Here is a 17,169-nt window from a genome sequence, read left to right as displayed (position 1 = left end):
TGTTAAGGTCCTAGGGGGGAACCAGGTCTGTTACTCTAGGGTGGATGCGGGTGGCTGCTGTCATAAATCTTCTTACCCACTGATGTTCCGCTAGTCTTTGATCGAAGTATGAACTTAACGCCGCTACCTGGACCTTAAGAGTAATAGGTCTGAGACCTTTGTCCAGACCTTCTTGTAAAAAGTCTAGAATCTGAGCCACATCAGCCCTATGAGGGTCTGGGCAAGTGGGTGCACACCACCTTAAGAAGGTTTTCCAGATCTTATGGTAAATGGTGTTTGTTACGGGTTTCCTGCTCTTCTGGAGAGTTTTGATGACTTTCTCTGAGAGGCCTCTTGTTTTTAAATATCAGGAATTCAGAAGCCAGGCAGTTAGGTGTAGTCGCTCGGGATCCGGATGGCGAATCGGTCCCTGGAGAAGGAGATCCTTGATGGGAGGAAGGATTAGAGGGCTCTCCACACTCAGACTTGTTAACGTTCCAAACCAACTTCTTTTTGGCCAGCGAGGGACCACTAGGATTACTCTGGTCCCTTCGTTCCTCATCTTCTGTAAGGTTTTTGAAAGGATAGGTAGTGGGGGAAAAGGCATATGCTAGTTTGAATTCCCATTTGTAAGCGAATGCGTCCACGCCCAGGCAAGGGCCGTTTGGATCCAGGGAGAAATATTGAGGTACTTTCGCGTTCTGGTGTCCAGAGAAGAGATCTACCTCTGGATAGCCCCATCTCTCGACTAACATCTGGAAGACGTCTGGGTTTAGGCTTCACTCTCCTGGATGAATCTTTGTTCTGCTTAAGAAGTCGGCCTGGATATTGACTGAACCTTTGATATGAAGAGCCGACAAGGATAGAATATGTTCTTCAGCCCAGGAGAATATTCTTGCTGAGATTGCTTTTAAGTTTTCATATCTTGCGCCCCCTTGATGACGAAGGTGGGCTACCGTGGTGATATAGTCTGAAAATATCTGAATGTGAGATTTCTGGACCAGAGGCTCTGCTGCTCTGAGGACTTACTCTACGGCTTTTTAGTTCTCTGAAATTTGATGAGCGTTGACTCACCTTTGTTCCATATACCCTGGAATAGCTCTTGGGAGACCATGGCTCCCCATCCCTTTCGCTGGCATCCACCTTTATGGTTACCAGCGGATTCTGGATCCATGGTACTCCTCTGTTCAGATTTTTTCCGTTCAGCCACCAGAATAGAGAGGTCCTTACTCGTGGTGGTATAGGGATTCTCCTGTTCAGAGACCGTGGGGGATCCATCTCAATTCGTAAGGATGTGGGTCTGTAATGTTCGGGTATGAACCTGAGCCCAGACCACCATCTGAATACAGGATGTCATAGACCCGAGGACCGACATGGCATCTCTTAATGATACTGATCTTCTGCTCCTTAGGACATTGATTTTTGCTTTAATCATGACCTGCTTCTGTTTGGGTAGGAATGACATCTGGCTGTGTGAATCCAATAGTACTCCTAGAAATGTTTTTTGTCATGGAGGGAACCATATCTGATTTTTTCTGGTTCACTAACCAGCCCAGAGACTATAGGATCTGAGTGGTCAACTGTAGATGTTCTCGGAGTACTGGTACTGATGGCCCGATTAATAACAGGTCGTCGAGGTATGATACTATTGAAGTGTTCTGACCCCTGATATAAGCCATGACTTTTGTAAATATTTGCGGGGCTGATATTCCGAATGGGAGAACATTGAATGGATAGTGGACTATTTGATCCCACTGAGCCACTGTGAATCTTAGGAACCTCCTGTGAAGTGGGTGTATGGGGATGTGGTAATATGCATCCTGGAGGTCTATTGTGGCCATGACATGGTCCTGTTCTATTAGGGGAACCGTCAACCTGATGGATTCCATCTTGAATCGTTGGTAGTGGATACACTGATTCAGTGGCCTTAGATTGATTATAACTCTGTGAGCCATTTGTTTTTTTTTTATTAGGAAGAATCTGGAATAATGTCCTGTGCCTATCTCACTTGTAGGAACCAGGGATATCACCCCTGAGGACAATAGGTCTGTAAGACCGGATATCAGGGTGGCCTGATGACTCAGAGGAGAGAAGTGTTAACCTTATTCTCTCTGGAGGATAGGAGGAGAAATTTATTTTTACCCTGAACTAGAGACAACCCTCAGGACCCATGGGTCTGAGCATATTTCTTTCCACTGAGGGAGAAAATTCGAGATGCGGCCCCCGACTGTCCTGACATTGGTTTTGGGAGAGAAAAAGATTTTTGTCTCCTCTACCTTTTGGGTAGCTCCATCGTCCTGTTTTGCCTTTACCTCTATATTGAGGGGGATCTGCTCTTGGGAGGGACGAAAAGGCCTCTTACTCACATTCCTAGGTTCCGGGAGGGTCTTCTTGTCTAAGGCCTTCTCTAGAAGATCTAGGGCTGGCCCGAACATGCATTTCCCCTTAAAGGGGGATGGAACAGTACTTCATTTTTGATGCCACGTCGCCGTTCCAGGATTTCAACCATAGGGCCCTTTTTACAGAGTTTTATAGCCCAGATGCTCTTGCCGCCACTCTCACGGATTCTGCAGAGGCGTCTGCTAAAACCCCCGTAGCTTTCTGTAGAAGCGGTAGGGATGCCAAGAGGTCTTCTCTGGGGGTGCCTGAAACTAGGTGTTCCTCTAGTTGATCTAGCCAACGAGCCATTGATCGAGCTACTCCCGTAGAGACTGCGTTGGTGCTTAATAGTGTTGCTGAGGTCTCCCAGGATTTTCTGAGTAGTCCCTCCATTTTGCGTTCCAAGGGGTCTTTTAATTGAGAGGAATCTTCAAAGGGCAGTGTGGTTTTCTTTGCTATTCGTGCAATTTGGATATCCACTCTTGGGACTTCAGACCAGCATTCTGCCGTCTCATTGTCTACAGGAAATATATCCCTTAACTCTGTAGGGGTATTTAATCTCTTTTCTGGAGATTCCCACTCCTCTAAGACTAAGTCCCTAATACTCTGGTGTATAGGGAACACCAATTTTTTCCTGGAACGTAGCCCCCCAAACATCTGATCCTGTACTGTTTAGGGCACTTTTTCTTCCTCGACCTCCATAGTTCTCCTTACTGCCATGAGGAGTTCCTCCAAGCTATCTGATGGAAAGTAATATCTCTCTCGTTGGGAGTTATCAGGGGTTGGACTTAGTTCACCTTCCTCTGGAAGATCTTCTGAGATATATATCTCCTCTTGAGAGTCTTCCTCCCCTCCCTCTGGCGAGCAAATTTTACTCTTTTTGGCTGGTGAGGGAGTAGATGTAGAACCCTGACTAGGTGAGGGTGTAGGGAGTGTGTCCGAGGCTAAGAAGGATTTGATCTCCTGACGTACAATCCCCTTCATCTCCTCCATTAAGGAAGGTTGTTCCTGCCTGATAATCTTCTCCGTGCAGTCCTTGCATAGGGGCTTTCTATGGGAGGACGATAGTTTTTTTTGTACAGATGGGACATCTGCGTGACGGTTTAACTTTTTCACTAGATGCAGGTTACTTGTCCCCTTACAAGAGAGGGGAGAAGGGAAGGGGAGCTATAATCACTATTACCTGCATCTTGGAGATGGACTGCCAGTGCCATACTTACTGGGACCGGACCGGCGCTGGGTTCTACAGATGCAAAGCGAGAAGCTTCAACAGACATGGTAGAGGTCTTCCTGTCCAGGGCTCCTTTTATGGGCAACCGGACCAGCGCCTCACTCTGTTTAGAGGGCTCCTCCCCCGGTGTCCAGGTGAAGATTTCTGATCACCAGCGGCATTCCGCTCTTTTTTCCCCCCCATAGCTTTTTGATGCGGTCCACAGTGGAAAGCAAACTGCCGGAAGTGAGGTCATCATCCATCGCCCGGCGTCACTTCCGGCGCCATCGCGTGCGCTCCACATCCTGGAGCCGGCATTGCCCGCGCATCCAGTGGGGGAGAGGAGGAGGAGATGGACCAGAGAGCTCAGAGAGGCCTCTGGTCAGAAGATCCTGCAGACCTTGCCCGAGAGCACGGACTCCAGGAGGGGGTCCCGAATCTGGAGGACGGGAGCAGCGCCCTGAGGAGGAGAGGTAAAAACCGATCGATCCTCCGCTGCCCGGCTAGTAGCTTTCCCCCAGTTCCTGTTGCCGGCCCAGCACACCAGGGATGACCTCTTCATCTCTGATAGGGACAGGAAATAAACACTGGAAGGAGGATGTGGGAGGGGCTATTTAAACCTCTTCGTATTTCCTGTCCCTATTAGGGTGGGGTTACATCCTCCTGTGTGCTGTCTTGGGGGTTATTAGAGAAAAAACATTTCTCGTTCGTGAGGTGATCAGCATCTTTGTTTAGACTAACATTTCGTGAAACAAGAATTCCTAGGTGCAGTGTAAATGGACCTTAAAGATAATCTTTAACATGCTCAAATTGGTGAAACTGGCCACATCATGGAATAGTGGCTGCAGAGTTGACAGCAAACCTAGTTTTTATTTCTTTACTAGCAGTACCCGGCCACACGTTGCTGTAGCTCAGTCTGGTTAAATGGAAAAGAAAAAAAAAAGAGAACGCGCACGTTTCTAAAATATTTAATTTCACAATGCTTGTGGGTATACAAATATTTTTTGTTGCTGTGTGTTTAGATAGAGCGATTGTCTGGTTTGCCGACTCTGGAACACGCAACATATAATTGTCCATGTGAGAAGCAATCCGTGTCTAGATTTAAACCGCATAATTCTAAAGAGATAGTTCTGCACTGTTGATAGTTATGCTCATCAGGCAGGCATGGTTGCAGCCTGTACCCTGTGACCCCTGTACTCTGCACAGGTCACTAAAGAGGTCGGTACTTGCTGTCAGGTGTCACAATGGAGCCGGTCATGTCAGAGATTGCTAGCTATGCAATTCCCTAGTACAGAGAGAATGTGACAGGAGGGGACACAGATGAAGGCAGGCGGCAGCAGAGAAGGAAGGGGTGATCCGCTTGACATGTCCCGGGCTGGTACCGGCCAGATCACAGCGCCACTCCCGCCGATGGCATAGTGGGATTTGCACTTTCACGCTATCCGCCCACTGCTGCGAGGCTAGGGCCCAGCTCAGCGCCCAGAGCGGAGGCTGCGGCCTGCGCCTCTCCGTGCAGCCTCCCTCTCTCCTTCCCTCCCCCGCTTGTTGTTGTGCAGTCGGAAATAAGACTCACCTGCCGGAGAAGGAGAAGTCGCAGCAGCAGTGCCGGAGAGCAGAGGTAGTGGTGATGAGCAGCAGCGTCTTTTGGCCTCGAACAGACGGTCTAGTCATTCCCCTCCCCCAGCGGCTTGGGCGAATGAAGGAGAGGGAAAAGGGTTTATGAATGAGATGTCACAAAGGGGGTGGGGGGGGCAGGAATGCCAGGGAGAGTCAGCCTGGGACAGAGCTTGTAACACCTCCCTCTTGCTGTTGCTTTTACATCCAAGAGCTGGTATATAAAAACATAGTAGGTGTATAAAAACATGCGTGTATTCGAATGCAACGTTGTGTCAAAATTTCAAAGCAATCGGTGAAGAACTTTCGGAGATTTAAGATTTTGACCAAACGAACATTTACATAGATAGATTTCCCCTCTCCATTGCGAAAAGAATAGCTTGTAAAGTTTAGGTTATAGTGAAAAGCTCAAGTGGGTATTACTAGAGATATTTCACTGGGCATGTGGGGCATGCATTGCCTCCCCTGCATGAGGATGACCAATCACAAGCCAGCAAAAACATACAGGAAGAAGAAGCAAATGCCCCCTCTATAGCTTAGTGTGAGACATGTAATGACAAACGGTCTGCTCTCCTCACGGATCTCACTGCAGAGTTGTGTGTGATTACCATGTGCCAGGAGCAGAAATGAGTGATTACTCACAGCAGTCAGTGTGGAAGGACAGACAATATAGCAGAGCACACCTTGGTCTCATTACAGATATTTCTAGCAGCACTACACTCATAGTGGAGTCAGCTCTGCTCAACTGTCTATCCCACACCCCCCAACACACACACACAAAGCTGAAGACTTATTAGTATAGTAAATCACATGCAGAACTGCTCCCAGTACTCGGCGACCACACAACTGTATAGCGAGATCAGTAAGGAAAACATACTGTGTCATTAGATGCCTCACCCTGAGAATCCTGTTCTAAGCTTTCATGATGGGGGGGGAGGGGGAAGTCTTATTTTTTTTTCCTTCAGCATATTAGTACCCTCTTATGATTGTGTCAATCACATTGGACAAGCTATTCTGTGGAAAACACAGGCGGAAAAATAATTAAGGGACTCAGACAACAGATGAATGTTCATCAAACATCAGATGACTGAAAAAACATCAAATTGTTAATTGCGGTGTCCCAACTCCCTCTATAGCAGACTGAGGGGAAAGACGAATAGGACGTCTTGAATGCCTGATCACTTGTGTTTGAAGGAGACACAAAAGAAGTGGCTGTGACTTAAGGCCCTCTGGTATTACAAACACATACCATCAATAAGGACGTGTTTGGCTAACAGTCCAATGTGTATGGGAATCCCAAACAATTGATTTTTGGGGAGTTCAGGATCCAGCATTTCTGATTTCGGACTACACATCCTTTTATCCTGAATTAGATTGGCTGCTGGGTATCTCTGGCTGCAGTTAATCTCTAATATACAGGTGCATCTCACTAAATTAGAAAATCATCAAAAAGTTAATTTCAGTTCTTCAATACAAAAAGTGAAACTTATATAGAGTCTTTACAAACAGAGTGATCTATGTCAAGTGTTTATTTCTGTTAATGTTGATGATTATGGCTTACAGCCAACGAAAACAACAGTCATTATCTCAGTAAATTAAAATGACAAAAAAAAAAACACCTGCAAAGGCTTCCTAAGCATTTAAAAAGGTCCCTTAGTCTGTTTCAGCAGGCTCCACAACCATGGGGAAGACTGCCGACTTGACAGATATCCAGAAGGCAGTCATTGACACACTCCACAAGGTCCCAGAGTTCCAATTTTCATTTGGAAATCAAGGTCCCAGAGTCTGGAGGAAGAGTGGAGAGGCCACAATCCAAGCTGCTTGAGGTCTAGTGTGAAGTTTCCACAATCAGTGATGGTTTGGGGAGCCATGTCATCTGCTGGTGTAGGTCCACTGTGTTTTATCAAGACCAAAGTCAGCGCAGCCGTCTACCAGGAAATTTTAGAGCACTTCATGCTTCCCTCTGCCGACAAGCTTTTTGGAGATGGAAATTTCATTCTCCAGCAGGTCTTGGCGCCTGTCCACACTGCCAAAAGTACCAATACCTGGTTTAAAAACAACAGTATCACTGTGCTTGATTGGCCAGCAAACTCGCCTGACCTTAACCCCATAGAGAATGTATGGGGTATTGTCAAGAGGAAGATGAGAGACACCAGACCCAACAATGCAGACGAGCTGAAGGCTGCTATCAAAGCAACCTGGGCTTCCATAACACCTCAGCAGTGCCACAGGCTGATCGCCTCCATGCCACGCTGCATTGATGCAGTAACTGATGCAAAAGGAGCCCCGTCCAAGTATTGAGTGGATTAGCTGAACATATATTTCAGTAGGCCAACATTTCGAACTTTAAAAACATTTTTTCAAGCTTCAAGTATTCTAATTTACTGAGATAATAACTTTTGTTTTTTCATTGGCTGTAAGCCATAATCATCAACATTAAGTCTATGTGCCCATGATGCAGAAATACTACGGATTTTTCCTGAGCATTTCTGCATCTCCCTGAAAAAACGCATGCGGATTTTCCATGCGTTTTTTCAGCCAGGGACAAGCGTTTGTGAAGCGTTTTTAGCATGCGATTTCGCATGCGGGTTGTCAAGCGCTTTCCAAGCGATTTTAGCATCACTTGGAAAAGTGCTTGACAATTTGGTCACACTATATAAATCCATGCAACCGGCATGCATTTTATATAGTGTGACCAAGTTAGTTAGTTAAAAAAAAAAAATAAAAAATAATGAATAAAAATGGTAAAAAATAAAAAACATTATACTCACCTTCTGATAGCCCCCGGTCTCCCCGGTGGCTGGCGATGGTCTAAAAGGACCTCTCATGACGTAATTTAGTCATGTGACAGGTCACGCGACCGCCGACATCATGGAAGGTCCTTTTAGACCATCGCGAGCTGCCGGGGAGCCAGGACACATCACTAAGGAGACCGGGGGCCATCAGAAGGCAAGTATAATGTTTTTTTTTTTTGTTTGTTTGTTGGTTTTTACAGGTACTATGGTACCCGGGTTTGGAGGAGAGTCTCCTCTTCTCCAAACTCGGGTACCATCCGCACACTGAATCGCTTACTATCCGCATGTGCACATGTAGTCATGCCGATATATATTAAGCGATTCAATCAAAGTCAATGGCGGCAAAAACGCAGCGCTTCCGCAAAATAATTGGTAGTGCTGCGGATTTTTCCGTAATGATAATTCGTAGTGGAAATCTCCACAGCATGTGCACAGCACATGCGGATTATCATTGGGGAACATTGCAGACCTTCTACCAAGCGTTTAAGCGTTTCTGCGGCGGAATTGCCGCTGCGGAAACGCTTAAAAAAAAACAAAAAAAAAAACATAGTGGGCACACAGCCGAACAGCAATAAACACTTGAAATAGATCACTCTGTTTGTAATTACACTATATAATATACGAGTTTCACTTTTTGTATTGAAGAACTGAAATAAATTAACTTTTTAATGATATTCTAATTTAGTGAGATGCTCCTGTAGATCACAGGCAGTTAAGGAGAGATGTCCGAGATGGCCAATCATTCGGCTGGTAGCCAACAGCCGTCTGGTTTGTATGGGAGGCTTAAGATGCCAACAAAAATTGGGCCAGCAACTACAAGGTGCATGGCATAAAGGGGAGGGCTTGATGAACTCCAATAAACAGCTTACTATAGTTTAACTACGATCACTTATAAGGGCAGACGTTTTCTTTACTGGGCTCTGCCAGTATGAAATAAGTGATATCAGAGAACAATAGATGGCATTCAACAGCAAAAGAAGCGTAGATAGCTAAAAGTTAAGTATTGTTCTAGTCTAAGGGCCCCGTCACACTAAGCGATGCAGCAGCGATCCCAACAACGATACGACCTGTCAGGGATCGTTGCTGCATCGCTAATACATCGCTGGTGAGCTGTCAAACAGGCAGGCTCACCAGTGATCAGGGGAGCAGCGATATCGTGGAAAGAATCGTTCCACGATGTCCTGCTCCCGTTACCAGCCTGCTGCAAGCAGGAGCAGGCTGGTAACTATGGTAAACATCGGGTTACTAAGTGCGCGTGTGCCCCTAGTAACCCGCTGTTTACCATGGATACCACTCTGCTACGGTGCGCGGGAGCCTCTGTGCACCGTAGCAGAGTGGTATCCATGGTAAACAGCGGGTTACTAAGTGCGCGCGTGCCCCTAGTAACCCGATGTTTACCATAGTTACCAGCCAGATCGTTGGTCCAGCTGGTCACACACAGCGATGTGTGCTGGCCAACGACCAAAAAATGGTCCAGGACACTTTGCAACGATCAGCGACCTCACAGCAGGGGCCTGATCGTTGCAAAGTGTCACACACAGCGACATCGCTGGTGAGGTCGCTGGTGAGTCACCAAAACCGTGACTCAGCAGCGATATCGCTATGTGAGACGGGGGCTTAATGTACATAAGAGCAGTCAGGGGGAGGAGAGAACGATTGTCTAGAATTGATAGATTGGTACAGAAATTCCCTGGCTCTGGAGAAAAGTCAGAGGAACTTGGCTTAGGGGGTAAAGCAGGAGCACATTATTGAGAAAGGGGTAGATATTTTACTACTTAACTTACCCTTAAAGGGAATCTGTCACCACTTTGGAGTTATCAGACCTCTACTATGGCTATACAGGGTATAGAAAAGTAAATCTATACATACCTGTCAGTTTCACTTCCCGGCGCCTACGCAATAGAAACTTGCGGCACAGTGCATGAAGAGACGAGCCGGGATGAAGCAAAGCGCGCCCTATGCGCATGCCCGGGACGTCAAGGAGCACAGTGCACGTTACAGGGCCTGTGACGTGCAGCAGGGGAGGGGGGGGGGGGGATATGATAATTAAGCACATAGGCGGGGATTTGGGGGAATAAAACAGATCCCCTGGACGCCAAGCCTGTACAAAATAGAATTGATTAAAGCACTGTTCTCTGCAATCAGACCTCTACTATGGGCCACGCAGGTGTGTATAGACTTACTTTTCTACACCCTGTATGGCCATAGTAGAGGTCTGATTAGACCTTATAGGGAATCTGTCACCACTTTGGAGTTACAGCATGGTGCTTCTCTACATAAGGCCAAGTTCAGTATTTGGTCAGTATTTTACATCAGTATTTGTAAGCCAAAACCAGGAGTGGAACAATCAGAGGAAAAAGTATAATAGAAACACACCCACTCCTAGTTTTGGCTCACAAATATTGATGTAAAATACTGAATGTGTGAATGTGGCCTTGGAATACAAATTTAATTTTGTGAGGAGCACACAGATCACATGTTTTGCACTTGGATGCCATCAGTTCGGTAAAAAGTCCCACCGCCTTATACAAGCCAAAGTCAGGAGGGATCTTTTAAGGGTGGCCTCGATGGGGCCACGTATTTCATGGTCACCCACTGGCCACAATGAATGAAGAGCAATGTTACATAACACCCTCCAGACCTTGGGAATGCTCCAAGTCACATGTACATATCACCCATGACAAGTTGGGATACATGAGACAATGCTTTACTTCTGTGACTAGAGGTCCGGTGCCAGGCTTCTCACTCGTGTCAGCAACATTTAATATATGGTGTTCGTTATAGAGTGATCTCTATTACATTTCATGACGCACAGAGCAAGCAACACATTGTGAAATATAGGCCATGAAATAAATGAGCCTCACTGAATGCATCACATCCGTTTGTGTAGAGTGGTGAGATGGCACCCATATATCTGAGAGCAGCACCACGGCACATTAGGGCTATGATTTTTTTTCCTGGTACTTACATAGTGCCACTTTATTCCTAAGTATACAGCCAGCACTCACCGTATGGTGTGTCCATCATCAGTACATGCCGCCACTTTCGACATAAATAAATGATGAGAAGGTGTCCCCAGGACCCCCTTTGATGAGGTGGGAGGGTCTTAAGGCCCATTTCAACCACACAATTATTGGTATTATTCCTAGGAACGCTCATTTCATGATAATCAGGTCATCTGAACAGTCTGACAGTCTGACGTTCACCCAAAAAACAGGAAAAAAAAAAAAAAAAAAAAAACACTCGTAAATGAAGTGATCTTCATTCTTGGTAGCGCATCATCCTGTGTAAGCAGGACCTGTGCTGGCAAGAACAATGGCAGTCTATGCGGACTGAGCGATCTATTGATCGCATTGTGTGCTCCTGATGCGCAGTCTGCCCGTGTAAATAGGGTATTAAACAACCAGCTAACATGGTGTCGGGCGTATAACGCTGTGGATCATGCAGTGTAAAATAGACCTCTGGATAACTTCTCACTCTGACTTTAGAAATCTTAATATGGTACATGGAAATGGTCGCCTTGACAGCACAACTATTAGCATTTAGAGGACACAGAACGAACACACAATCCTTAAATTTACCATTTATTGGAAGTTCACCAGAAGTTAAAGGGCCCAATTCATCAAAGCCAGAATTCTGGCGTAAAAGCTTAGGTGTAAACAAGTTGCGCCAATATTATGCAATTTTTGGCATGCGGGAAGTACGGTACCACAACACGTCTACTTTTTGACGAGCTGTGTGCACCATACGCCGGAAATCTCACCGTTTGCATTGCGCAAGGAGACGCACACCACTTGTCAGATGCTCCAAATGCATGATGAGGCCTCACCTTTATTCATGAAGAAGGAGCGTCTGACTCCAACAAGCCCCATCACGTGGAAAACACCAGTCTTAATGAATCAGGCGCAAAGCCCTAACCGGAATTTGGATGACGGATGGGTGCAATCATCCTCTCACATCTCCCATCGCACCTGTATACATGGCCGCTTGATGACATCATGTGAACAGACCGGAACATGACCCAATGACATCACATCTCTGCAGTAGACTGATTGGCCACTCATGTCACGGCCATTACACGCCCATGTCGTAGGTGAGAGGAGAAATGGTTAGTAACCCTTACACTCCTACACATAAAACTCCCAGGCCCCACAGTAGGGATGAGGGTTACCAGAGCCTTGAGTCTGTAGTCTGCCCTGGCTGCCATACCTGCCCACTGCACACTGGTGTGATGCCAGACACAGGCAGGCAGTACTGCACCACCCTGCATAGGGGGCGCCACCCCCCACCCAGTCACAACACAAAACATCCACGGGTTTCTAATGGAGACGTTGCCCCATAACGACATACAGATACCAGGAATGCCACCTGTCACGATATGGCAGTATGTCGCAGGTATCACGGTATGGCTATGGCACAGTGACGGCAGATGGAGGCAGTCTGTCAAGTATAAGGCGCTAGGCCTTCTGCGTATATTATGGAGAGGGCGATGGGACCTGTAGTTCCACAGGTTGTCAGGGTCACTACAAGCACACAGGGGGCGCCCATAGGGAGGGGCAGGCAGGCAGACAGCACGCACCCGCCACACCCTATCACCCGCTTACCTAGCGCAGCTGCTCGCGCTCCTCAGGTGGAAGAAACAACGCCCGCAGAGAGGCGCACAGCGGCGAGGGGCGGAGGACAATGACTGGGACACTTGTACTGCTCCTGCCCTCCGTCCGCTGTCTGTCCGGCAGCGTCACACTTCTGCCACAACCAATCAGATGCCAGGATCACCCCCCACAGGTGACGGACCCAACACGCATTCTGTACGTGGCATGGACGCCGGCACGCTGCGCAGGCGCGCTGGAGACCGCTGACATTTTTTTTTCACATAACTTTATTTACAGTGAATGATTCTTTACAGTAGATGATACCTTTCCTTCTTCTTGTTCGGTTTCTGAAAGCACAAGCACATCAGCACCGGACATGCGTGGAAGGAGACAGCGAGTGACAGAGCCATGACGTCTCCTGCTCCAGTGAGGGCAGTAAGGCTGTGTGCACACCGAGGGGTTTTCAGAACGTCACAAATTAGTTTTCTGATAGAAACTGTTTTTGGAAGCTCTGGTTTGGGGGAAATTTTGAAGTTTTAATTTCATGAGGAAGTTTTAGAGCATTGTTGAGTTTTTTTGTGTTTTTTTTTACAGTCTTCTGATTGGACAGGGCCTGGTGTGGAGCGTTTTCCATCAGGAGCTTCTTCAGAAAACTGACAAGCACTTCCTTTTCTTCCACCAGGCGGTTTCCAGATCCTGAAAACACTCAGAAGACTAGATATATACGAATAGCATAACTAGCATCCTATAGGCCCCATCAACACATTGGTCAGATCCATGGGCCCCTGTAATAATGTCCTCCGTCCCGGGCCCTATCCTGTAATAATGTCCTCCGTCCCGGGCCCTATCCTGTAATAATGTCCTCCGTCCCGGGCCCTATCCTGTAGTAATGTCCTCCGTCCCGGGCCCTATCCTGTAGTAATGTCCTCCGTCCTGATCCCTATCCTGTAATAATGTCCTCCGTCCTGGGCCCTATCCTGTAATAACGTCCTCCGTCCTGGGCCCTATCCTTTAATAACGTCCTCCGTCCTGGGCCCTATCCTGTAATAATGTCCTGCGTCCTGATCCCTATCCTGTAATAATGTCCTCCGTCCTGGGCCCTATCCTGTAATAATGTCCTCCGTCCTGACCCCTATCCTGTAATAATGTCCTCCGTCCTGGGCCCTATCCTCTAATAATGTCCTGGGCCCTATCCTCTAATAATGTCCTCCGTCCTGGGCCCTATCCTGTAATAACGTCCTCCGTCCTGGGCCCTATCCTGTAATAATGTCCTGCGTCCTGATCCCTATCCTGTAATAATGTCCTCCGTCCCGGGCCCTATCCTGTAATAATGTCCTCCGTCCCGGGCCCTATCCTGTAATAATGTCTTCCGTGCTGGGCCCTATCCTGTAATAATGTCCTCCGTCCCGGGCCCTATCCTGTAGTAATGTCCTCCGTCCTGATCCCTATCCCGTAATAATGTCCTCCGTCCTGATCCCTATCCCGTAATAATGTCCTCCGTCCTGATCCCTATCCTGTAATAATGTCCTCCGTCCTAGGCCCTATCCTATAATAATGTCCTGCGCCCTATCCTGTAATAATGTCCTCCGTCCTGGGCCCTATCCTGCAATAATGTCCTCCGTCCCAGGCCCTATCCTGTAATGTCCTCCGTCCTAGGCCCTATCCTATAATAATGTCCTGGGCCCTATCCTGTAATAATGTCCTCCGTCCTGGGCCCTATCCTGTAATAATGTCCTCCGTCCTGACCCCTATCCTGTAATAATGTCCTCCGTCCTGGGCCCTATCCTGTAATAACGTCCTCCGTCCTGGGCCCTATCCTGTAATAATGTCCTGCGTCCTGATCCCTATCCTGTAATAATGTCCTCCGTCCCGGGCCCTATCCTGTAATAATGTCCTCCGTCCCGGGCCCTATCCTGTAATAATGTCTTCCGTGCTGGGCCCTATCCTGTAATAATGTCCTCCGTCCCGGGCCCTATCCTGTAGTAATGTCCTCCGTCCTGATCCCTATCCCGTAATAATGTCCTCCGTCCTGATCCCTATCCTGTAATAATGTCCTCCGTCCTAGGCCCTATCCTATAATAATGTCCTGGGCCCTATCCTGTAATAATGTCCTCCGTCCTGGGCCCTATCCTGCAATAATGTCCTCCGTCCCAGGCCCTATCCTGTAATGTCCTCCGTCCCGGGCCCTATCCTGTAGTAATGTCCTCCGTCCTGATCCCTATCCTGTAATAATGTGCTCCGTCCTGATCCCTATCCTGTAATAATGTCCTCCGTCCCAGGCCCTATCCTGTAATGTCCTCCGTCCCGGGCCCTATCCTGTAGTAATGTCCTCCGTCTTGGGCCCTATCCTGTAATAATGTCCTCCGTCCTGGGACCTATCCTGTAATAATGTCCTCCGTCCTGGGACCTATCCTGTAATAATGTCCTCCGTCCTGGGCCCTATCCTGTAATAATGTCCTCCGTCCTGGGCCCTATCCTGTAATAATGTCTCCCATCCTGGGCCCTATCCTGTAGTAATGTCCTCCGTCCTGATACCTATCCTGTAATAATGTACTCCGTCCTGAGACCTATCCTGTAATGTCCTCCGTCCTGGGCCCTATCCTGTAATAATGTCCTCCGTCCCGGGCTCTATCATGTTGTAATGTCCCTATCCTGGTTCTTTCCAGTAATAATGTCCCACCATGCTGTAATAATGTCGCTGTAATGCACACGCCCGGGCTGAGCGGTGTGTGCATGTATATGTAGTGATTCCACTGGACCGTGCCGGAGAGTGAATGCCTGGAGGGGCATCACCCGCTAGGTTAGACATAATGAATCCCACCTTAACCTGGTCGGTGGGAAAACAAAGAGGGTAGAACTTGAAGTGTAGCAAGCATTGCTCCACAAATGCACGGGTTTGTTTTGGATCCCCATAATACCGTGGCGGATCCGCAGGAACGAGTGCTGAAAGATCCATCTGGACGGTTGCGTAATTCGCCTGGAACTCAGCTGGTAGCAAAAAAAAATAAAAATTTCCTCTAGATGTACGTATTCGCTGGAAAAAGTCTCAGAGAGCGAAGGCCGTGGGGCTCAACGGGAACCATGGCCTGAGCATGCTGTAATGCACACGCCCGGGCTGAGCGGCGTGTGCGTGTATATGTAGTGATTCCACTGGACCGTGCTGGAGAGTGAATGCCTGGAGGGGCGTAACTAAGTATTCACCCGATCAGACCAGGGTCGCACGACGGCATACGACGCCAGTGCACCAAGGAGGAACCGAGCAGAGGGACCAGGTGCTACTCCAGGACAGACCCCAGACACGGCTGTTGACCCACACCAGGGAACACAGGAACAGACAGGCTAGGCTGGCACACAGACTGGTGGGTATAGGCAGGCACGACTGGTATGCAGGCAGGCAGGTATGCACACAGGGGGGTACAGGCAAGCACGGCTAGAGTTCAGACAGGGAGGCACTAGCAGGTAGGAACACAGGCAGGATAGGACCCAGTACACACTGGGACTCAGGAACAGAACCACAGACGTGGCGGACAAACACAGCAGAGTGAGGCCGCCCAGAGTGGTGAGCGAGAGCAGGGCAAGATGAGACCGCCTAGAGCGGTGAGCGAGAGTAGAGCAGGACGAGGCCGCCTAGAGCGGTGAGCAAGAGTAGAGCAGGACGAGACCGCCTGGAGCGGTGAGCAAGAGTAGAGCAGGACGAGACCGCCTGGAGCGGTGAGCAAGAGTAGAGCAGGACGAGACCGCCTGGAGCGGTGAGCAAGAGTAGAGCAGGACGAGACCGCCTGGAGTGGTGAGCAAGAGTAGAGCAGGACGAGACCGCCTGGAGTGGTGAGCAAGAGTAGAGCAGGACGAGGCCGCCTGGAGTGGTGAGCAAGAGTAGAGCAGGACGAGGCCGCCAGGAGTGGTGAGCAAGAGTAGAGCAGGACGAGGCCGCCTGGAGCGGCGAGCAAAGGGTCAGAGCAGAGCGAGACTGCAGCAGCAGCGAGCAAAGGGTCAGAGCAGAGCGAGACTGCCGGAGCAGCGAGCTAAGGGTCAGAGCAGAGCGAGACTGCCGGAGCAGCGAGCAAAGGGTCAGAGCAGAGCGAGACTGCCGGAGCAGCGAGCAAAGGGTCAGAGCAGAGCGAGACTGCCGGAGCAGCGAGCAAAGGGTCAGAGCAGAGCGAGACTGCCGGAGCAGCGAGCAAAGGGTCAGAGCAGAGCGAGACTGCCAGAGCAGCGAGCAAAGGGTCAGAGCAGAGCGAGACTGCCGGAGCAGCGAGCAAAGGCTCAGAGCAGAGCGAGACTGCCGGAGCAGCGAGCAAAGGGTCAGAGCAGAGCGAGACTGCCGGAGCAGCGAGCAAAGGGTCAGAGCAGAGCGAGACTGCCGGAGCAGCGAGCAAAGGGTCAGAGCGGGGCGAGAACCGCAGGAGCGGAGAGCGAGGCAGGGCAGAGGGGACAGGGCTCTGTTCACACGGAACAGACAGGAAGGGAAAGGCAGAACCAGATACCCACAGGGTACTTGCAGTGAAGTAGCGAGTGGACCACAAACTCACAAACGGGAGTACAGTGACAACGAACAGGAGTTAGGTACGAGTTCGGACTCTGCAGAAAAAGGAAAGGTACA

At 48.8% G+C, this 17,169-nt stretch overlaps 1 protein-coding gene across 2 annotated transcripts in view; it reads right to left on the bottom strand.

Moving 5' to 3' along the window:
* Window positions 1–12,808, bottom strand: part of TFG (trafficking from ER to golgi regulator) — a 36,338-nt gene extending 23,530 nt beyond the window's left edge. Inside the window, exon 1 of one of the 2 annotated variants that reach the window (XM_073664680.1) lies at window positions 12,582–12,808. The gene's annotated coding sequence lies outside the window, so the exon portion shown is untranslated. The remainder of the gene's footprint in view (window positions 1–12,581) is intronic. The other variant, XM_073664679.1, reaches the window with a different exon arrangement.
* Window positions 12,809–17,169: the final 4,361 nt, after the last annotated feature.

The sequence above is a fragment of the Phyllobates terribilis genome, unplaced genomic scaffold, assembly GCF_046119375.1.
Source record: "Phyllobates terribilis strain yellow unplaced genomic scaffold, ASM4611937v1 Scaffold_2__4_contigs__length_985480577, whole genome shotgun sequence".
Lineage (NCBI taxonomy): Eukaryota > Metazoa > Chordata > Amphibia > Anura > Dendrobatidae > Phyllobates > Phyllobates terribilis.
This window is presented reverse-complemented; position numbering and strand designations above follow the sequence as displayed.